The sequence below is a fragment of the Malania oleifera genome, chromosome 12, assembly GCF_029873635.1.
Source record: "Malania oleifera isolate guangnan ecotype guangnan chromosome 12, ASM2987363v1, whole genome shotgun sequence".
Classification (NCBI taxonomy): domain Eukaryota; kingdom Viridiplantae; phylum Streptophyta; class Magnoliopsida; order Santalales; family Ximeniaceae; genus Malania; species Malania oleifera.
The window spans coordinates 84,053,939-84,062,945 of NC_080428.1; positions in this window are offsets into that span (position 1 = coordinate 84,053,939).

Below are 9,007 nucleotides of genomic sequence, written 5' to 3' on the forward strand. Positions count from 1 at the left end.
CTCCGATGCCCAGATCCAAAACCAAAACCTTTGTGGATCTATGATAGAGCCCTTGAAATTCTTCGAGAAGAAGGTCTCCTTCCTCCTGAAGAACCAGAACCCTATCAAACTGAACCCTACCAAACTCCAGTTTCCAAATTACCAAAAACTCAGCCAATTCCCTATTTCATGGCTTCTCCATATGACAAATAGTTTCCACCCTTGGAACCCAGATCATACGATTCCAACCTTCATTCTAGACCATACATCCAACCCTCTGAAGTTCAACCAGACGGATCAAGGAAACTTCCATCACAAGCAGAACAAGTTCTGAACTGGCAAACCCAGAATACTAGAACACAGAACACGACGCTGAATGCCATTGACAACAAAGTTGACAGACTCATCAACCATGGCGCTCAGATGAATCAACGATTTGATACCCTTGATTCCAGAATTGAAGCATTATATGATGATCTTAAAAGAAGAATTGATGTTCTTAGTTCTGAACTCAGACATTTCATCTCTGAAGGTTACTTTGGCTCATTATTCAGTGCTAAAGAAGAAGAAATCAAAAGACTCAGAGAAGAAGTATCACAGATTGAACGAGAATATCGTCCAGCTTCCACACCAACCTACACACCTAAAGCCTTTCCATATTCTCCATCATATTCCTTCATTCCTCAATCACCACCTACACCATCTTCCAAACAGCCTGATTACTCCAAACACTTCAAATCTACTGCTGAAATCCTGAAGAAACATTCTCTTATTCCAGCAGCTCCTGTTGCTCGCAGATCTCCAATCCCGGCAAAACATTTACCACCTGAACCTATTCATCAGCCACCTGAACCTGTTGATCAGAAACTCAAAAGTCCATTTGTTTCACTTGATCAATCTCCATCCTTCCTTGCTGATCCAATCCCTGAAATTCCTATTGAAGATAACAGTGATGTTTCCACTGAAACTGAAACATTATCTTCCTCCACGGAACAAGAGATCACTGATCTCACCAACATGATGATGGCATCTCCCACAGAACCAGGATCGTCCAGAACTCAAGAATTCCATGACGAGACCGATACCACAGTTCCTATTGTGGAAGAACCCTCTGAAGCCACTTCGGCTCCTCCTCAATCGGCTCCTCATCATTCAAACAATAACTCATGGTTCTCTTTCGACGGATTACCTCCCACTAAGTGGAGAGACAGAATTGGTGAATTTGGTGCATGGATTGATCTCCAACTCTCAAAGCCCGGGAACACATTACAATCAGTTCTTGTTGAATTTACATCCAGATTTACTGGTACACTAAGAGATTGGTTTCAAAGTCTTGGTGAATTCAGACAAGTTACGTTTATTAATTCTCAGATTCCCTCCTTTGCCTTGGGAACACTCTACAGAGAATTTGTTGGTGACCCAGACATTCATGCCAATGTTGTTCGTCAAGAATATTTTGAAATGAGATGTTGCTCTTTAAAGAAGAAGGATCTTGATTTTCATTATCAAAGAATGTCTAAACGGTATTATCTTCTTGGTGGATTTCATGATGATAATCTCAGACAAGTTTACATTAATTCATTACCAGAAGATATCCAGCCAGACTTACAGAGAAAGATCGCTTCACTCTCTCGTCCTCTCAAAGATATCTCCTTAGGAGAAATTCATCAACTGACACTCACTGCTCTTGAGAAGTTATGCGATACTCATCAACTATTCTCAAAGATGATCAAGCAGAATCATAAGTTCACGAAGCAATGCAAAAAGCCCTACCTACAGATCAAATGCAAAGAAAAGAATTGCACCTGTAGTCCCAAAAAGAAAAAGCATTTCAAAGACTACGGTTCTAACAAATTGTCCCAGAAAGATCACAGAAAGAAGAAAAGATTCAGATTCTTCAAGAAGAAGAACAGACGAGGACATGACAAATCTCCAAGATGTTTCATTTGCAAGAAGAAAGGACACTATGCAAAACAATGCCCGATGAACAGGACAAAATCTGCAAAGCTTGCTCAACAGTTACAGAATGAAGAACTAGATGCAGATGCAGAATCTGTTCTCTCAGAACAAGAAGAGATGACTGAAGATACTATTCTCGTCCTCACTGATTCAGAAGATTCTGATTCAGACATTGATGAACAGTCGGACGAATCTCTTCAGATTCAACCAGCTCAGCCTATTCTTTTCTCTCAAAATTCTCAAATCAGTCCACATGTCCAGATCCAACTCCTTCCTGAAAAACATGGTAAACCTATTCCTGCTGTTGCATTCATAGACACAGGATCTCATAAGACCATGATCAATCCTAAAGTCTTACCACCAGATTGTTGGTCCTCCCACACTCAGTTTTTCAGAGCTGCTAATGATCAAATCTTTACAACCACTTTGATTTCCAAAAGGAAAATTGGGATTAAACTCCTTCCTAATTGCATCATTTGGACTCAGGTGATCGGTAGTCCACTTCCTCAAAAGGATGTTCTTTTAGGATGGGATGTTTATTGTCTTTCAAAATCCTTAAGGATTCTTCCCATTGGAATTAAGTGCAAAAGAGAATTCAAGCCTTTTACCCAGACAAACAAGATTTATTCTCTTTCGTATTCGACTCCAGATTTCCAGCCCATTCAAAACAAACTTCTGAGGTTATGTGCAGAAAGTCATGATCAGTTTATCCATGATCATCCGCTTTGGAAAAACCCAGATTTCTTTATCGACATTCCCTTCAAGCTCAATGAAGATGTTAGTCCAACTAAAGCTACACATCCGGGAATGTCTCCTTCAGACCTTAAGCTTGCCAGAGAAGAATGTTATTCTTTACTACGACAAGGTCTCATTGAACCAACTAATTCCTCTTGGGCATGTCAAGCATTCTATGTTGAAAAAAGATCAGAAAAGATCAGAGGAAAAAAGAGATTGGTTATTGATTACAAGCCGTTGAATGTGTTCATTAGGGATGACAAGTTCCCTATTCCAAAAGCTAGAACACAGTTCATCCATCTCGCTGATGCACAGATATTTTCAAAGTTCGATCTTAAAGGTGCATTTTGGCAACTCGGTATTCATCCAGATGACAGATACAAGACAGCGTTCTGTATTCCGAATGAACAGTTCCAATGGACAGTTTTACCTTTCGGTTTAAAGATCGCGCCGTCACTGTTTCAAAAAGCGATGACTAGGATCTTCAATCCTATTCTGCATAGTACCTTGATCTACATCGATGATATATTATTGTTTTCAAAAAGTCATGCAGATCACCATCAGCTTCTTGAACATTTCCACTAGCTGGCATCACAGTACGGGATTATGTTATCAGAAAAGAAAAGCGTAATTGGACAAAAAGAAATTGATTTTCTGGAGATGAAAATTTCCCACGGAACCATCTGTCTAGGTCCACATCTCGCAGAGCAATTATTAAAGTTTCCAGATGCTTATCTTTCTGTCAAAGAAATTCAACAATTTCTTGGCATAATTAATTATATCAGAGACTTCATCCCGCACGCAAGCCATCACACCAGTTCTCTGTCACAGCTGTTGAAAAAGAAACCTCCCCCTTGGGGCCCTGAACAGACAAATGCTGTCAAACATTTGAAAAAAGCTGCCAAGGAACCACCGCCTCTGACTATTCCATCTACCGGCAATCTCATCCTCCAGTCAGACGCAAGTGATCATTATTGGGGTGCACTATTACTTGAAGATAAGGATAACAGAAGAACCTATTGCGGACACGCAAGCGGAGAATTCAAAGATTCGCAGAAGCATTATCACACCGTATTCAAGGAAATAATTGCGGTGAAAAATGGGATTCAAAAGTTTGACTTCTACGTCAGATCGAAGCACTTCACTGTTGAAATGGACAACTCATCCTTTCCGAAGATGCTTGAATTCCACAACAAGATTCTCCCTGATCCACAGATTCTCAGATTAAAAGACTGGTTTTCCCGATATGACTTCTCCGTGAAGCATATAAAAGGCGACCATAATGTTCTCGCAGACATGTTATCTCGCCCCAGGAAAACAGCCTTCCTCATAACCAGTTACCAAGCCATACCACTGATACTCATGGCTACGTCCTCATCCTCTCCTCCTGATATCCTCTACCTAAGTGCCTCTACCCATATCCATTTTCCTCCAGATATGGAACTTGACCTCACTGATCCAGATGAAATCAAGTCTTGTGCAAAAATCTTCCATTATCACTATGCCAAGAACATTGGTCATCACCAAACCTTTCCAGCCTACCCATTCCTTAATCCCTACGTCATCAAACCATCATCCTTCCATACACATGTATTATGGTATCTCTGGTATATTTCTGTTTTGCAAGTACATGCTGTATTCCTCCCGTTACAAGAGACGTATACCCATCTTCATGATCCAGCCAACCAGAAATCACTGTTTAGGACCTTTCTCCAATTGTTCGATCCACTATCCACATGGAGAAGGAAGCTGACAGCTCTCATGGGAAACCACAACTTATGGAAGATGGACCCAGCGGAAGCAGAAGCCGTACACAGTATTTTCATACTCCATCGACCGTATTTCTACAATCCTACCAGAAAGCTATTATGGTCCCAGAATCAAGCTTATGAATGGGATACCCTGTACAACCTTTCTACCTGGCCAAGATACAAGTTTTCACTGCTGAACCACTTATGTGAATTGAATGACCTGAGGTCCTGCTCTGAACTCGTCGTCCTCATCCCTGACGAGATTCCTGCTCCAAAGCCACCAGACCCTCCAGATGATCCAATGGACACAGATGATGAAGACAACCCATACAAGAAAATGACGTTCTACCATCCGATTCATGGACAGATAACGGATGAAGACTACGTCAACCTGAATCTCTCACCATCATGCAGAAGTCCAAAATGACAAGCCACATCCGTGTCTACTTTATGTATTATTGTTGTTAAAGTCCACATTAGTGGGCCAACCTATGTCTGTGTGTGTTGTAAGTCTAAGTTTGTTGGCTTGATGCGTCAATAAGTCTTGCATAATTAAAGGTGGTGGGTCACTCCCGCACAAATGCAGCCGCCCATGTGCTGTCACCTTTATTTATGTCAGTTGTCAGTTGTTGAGTCCTCTTTGTCAAAAGCTGTCAGACGATGCCAAGAAGTCTTCATCGACTTTGCTTTATGTCATCGTCCATCTTTATGTCTCTTTCGAGTTTGCTTTATGTCAGTCTCGTTGTTTGCGTATCATGTAAGCCTCGGGGTCTCAGACCTCTATATAAAGTGATATCGTCCATCTTTATGTCTCTTCCACATCAGAAAGGTAGTACGGTCCCCGAAGACCACATCTCCAATACCAAATTAATAATTTGGAACCTATCTTTATGTAGCTTGAAAGAAATGATAAATGCTCACTAAAATATTATAAAAAAAATATCACTCTTCAGTAACCTACAAATTACAATTAAGATACTACTAGTTAAATTAAGTCAAATAATAGGTATAAATTTTTTATAAAAAAAAAAATAGTGAAGTCGAATTAAGGATGTACGAACATGTACGAACAATCATCTACTCATTAATTATAGGACAGTAAGTAGTTTTGTCTTTCATGCAAGATACAAAATCTTTTTTCTTTTTTTTTGAATTTTCTTAGTTCCTATTACCTAATTTCTATTGATTAGTAGTGAATTCGTTTGAATATTGTCTTTAAAAAAAATCTAATTAGAAATATGTGAATGTTTTTTTTTTAATGTTTTGAATCTTAATATTTTCTCCTTTTATCTATCCATAGCATTGGATGTTATTTAATGGGTTTACATAGTTAATGATGAAATATGAACATTTTAGGTAGTTTTCACTTATAAAAAAAATCTTAGAAAATAAATTTTTTTTAAAGGGTCATTTTTTGAGTGATATGTTTCATTATATTTTACTGAATATTCATTATTGCACTTGAGTCGCTTATCGATTATGGGATGTAATACATGTTTAGGTTCCTTCGACAATAATACGTAATACTCGAAAGCTATGTTTATTTTTTATTTTTTAATTCTCATCTTAGTTTAAGGAAGACCTCAAATTGAAGAAGACCTCAAATTAATTTATAATAGGATTAATCGCTTTGGCATTAATACCTTTGAACTTTCTTCTATTCTATTTGATATAGCCAAAATTGATAGGAATGCTCATAGGGTCAAACAGTTATAAGATCAGCATTTGATGTCTCATGCAACCACCCTTAAGTTACCTATAACCCACCTAAGTATTATGGTACGATTACAAGAGAGCTACTATTGATGTCTTGCATAACTTCCCCTAAGTTACTTATAATCCCTCCTAAACATAATGACACTCAAAAATGTCAAGCTAAAAGAGAGTTTCCCTCTGCCACTATAAAAAGGAAATCTCAAGAGGAGGTAAGGATTACATCTGCACTCATTCTTCACTTACTGTTGCAACTCGAGTCTACCATTCCCTAACATAGGCATCGGGGTGATCCCTCGAAAGATATCCTGTGTCCTCCAAGTTATTCTTGTTTGATTCCTTTCAAGTGGCTACGATCGAATGACTGTTCAATAAAAGCTATTCGATTTTAGACAGCAATACTATTGTTTCAATGACATATGCTAGAACCTATATGTTTTATTCATTTTACAAAGATTGCGCATATAACTAATAACATATAGTTTACGATTAAGAAAAATTCTGTCTCATAGTTTTTTCATTAGTTTTGAATATTTTCCATACAAAAAAAAATATTTATTCTTTATATCTCTTCCTTTTGTCTATTGGCAGCTTTGAGCTAAATTTTACAGTAACGATAACTTGCTTCCAATTTTATATTATTTTCCATATTCTCATAATAATAAAATTTAGGGCAAAAGACTTTGACCTTTTTTGAGGTTTAGCACAAAGATACTAACCTCTTCTAAGGTTTTAAAAATGCCACAGACCTCCCTTGAGGTTTGGCAAAGAGATACAAATCTCCCCTAAAAAGACTTATTTTTTTTGTAAAATATAATATGTTTGTGTTTTTTCGTCAAACCTCAGGAGTGGTCATTGGAATTATTAAAATCTCAGGAGAATTCATTGGAATTTTTAAAATCTTAGGAGATTCTTGTCTTTTTGACAAACCTAAAGGAAGGTGAATGTCCTATGCCCTAAAATTTATGGCATATCTATATTCTCACCATTAAAATCTACCATTTGAAACTATAATGCTTCTCTAACTAATGCAAACTATAATGCTTCGCTCAAAAATGCACTTTTCTATTACACACTGCAATGCTTTAAATCATATGTATATTACTTAAACAAATTGCTTAACTATCTAAAATTATCTAAAACAAAATAAAATATAATTTTTTCAAAATTAGGAAACTAGCGTTAACAGTTAAATGTGACTTAACTAATGTTTTATCATGGATAATGAAATATAATTTTAAAATATTGTTTAAAATTGCTTTTAGAAATATATATTTTGTACTTTTAATTAAAACGCAAATTAAAATTCATTTTTTTACAAATTTTTTAATATATATGAAGTTATGATTCAAAGAGACTGGCCAAGCATTTTGCTAGACACTTACTTTAATTACTTTATTAATTTTATATTGCCAACAAAAAAAATAAATAAGCAAATAAAGTAAAATAACACTGTCAAATTCATAAAAGGTGCCATGAAACCATTTGGTTGGACAAAGGTTTGGGATATGATGTGACAAGGGCTTCTGCACTGTTTTTTCCAATGGTCCAATTGTGGCCCTGTTTGGGTATATGAACAAAGGAGTTTATGGCAAATTGGAATTGAGAGTAAGTCAATAAACCTTTTTCCTCTTTCCAATGTAAATGAAAGATTCCAAATCCCTTAACATAGAAAACAAGGGAAAAGGAAAAGAAAAATTCCAATCTTTGCGGCTAAATTATATATAAGAGTGCTATATACTTAGAAGTGTCATTCTTATAATAAAGATCAATTTAAATTTTAATCGATTCTAATTGAAATTAAAATGATGATTAGATATTGTTTTTTCTTGATTAGAAATCGAAAGGTGCATGTACCTGGAGTTGGAGTAGGATGAAAATAAAATATTTTATTATCATAATTTTTTTTATCTAATCAAATAATATCTTGTAAATCTTCTTGGGCTATAGCCTAGCTCAATCTCATTGCTTCCAAAATTTATGTGAGTTGCTATATATAAAATTATATTGATATTCTTTTAAAATATAAATTTGAATTCTAAATATCAAGTTCGTATTCTCAAACGCTGTCCTTAGTCTATTATGAGACATATAATAATTAAAAGTTTGAGTTTAATATCAGAAATTATAAGTTTAAATCTTAGAAGTAATGAAATCGAGCTAAACTATAACCCAACGCTCGCTTTGTCTATTTTATTTTAGTTCATTAAATTTCGTCTTCAACTTGATTTCATCATCATATTATGTTAAAAAAAATACTTAATTTTAGTAATAGTTTTTAAAGCATTAATAACACTTCACAAAAAAAAAAATCGTCAATCTTTACATTTTTTTCTCATTGTTGATTAATTTAAAGTAATAATTATATAATAATAAATAAACAAATAATTCCATGTGTGTGTGTAAACTTAAATGCAACTAAATCCTCATACCAACCAACCCCACCCAAAGGAGCATTTAAAAAAAGAAAAGAAGAAAAGAATATTTGATGGGGATTGATGATAAATTAATTAAAACCCAACCTCATCCGTATTGGCTGACGCATGACATCGAATGAAGTGTTCCCTCATAATTGTGGGCCAGTTCCTCGAACACTGAGATGTGGTCCATTTTAACAGGCCCAGCTTGGTGGGCCCTGGAACCGGATGGCCCACAGCACCCATCCTGACTCCTGGCTTGGATTTTTGAAAAGGAAAAATGATTTTGTTTGATACCCATTTTCATTTTCTAATTTAAGTTTAGGATAAAAAGATATTAAAGAGTATTGGCCAGTTAGTTCTAAAATTTTTAACCAACCTAACTTTGTTAGTTCAGTGAAAATTTATTTCTAAATAAACTATTAATTATATAATTTGGTTCATTTAAGGTTA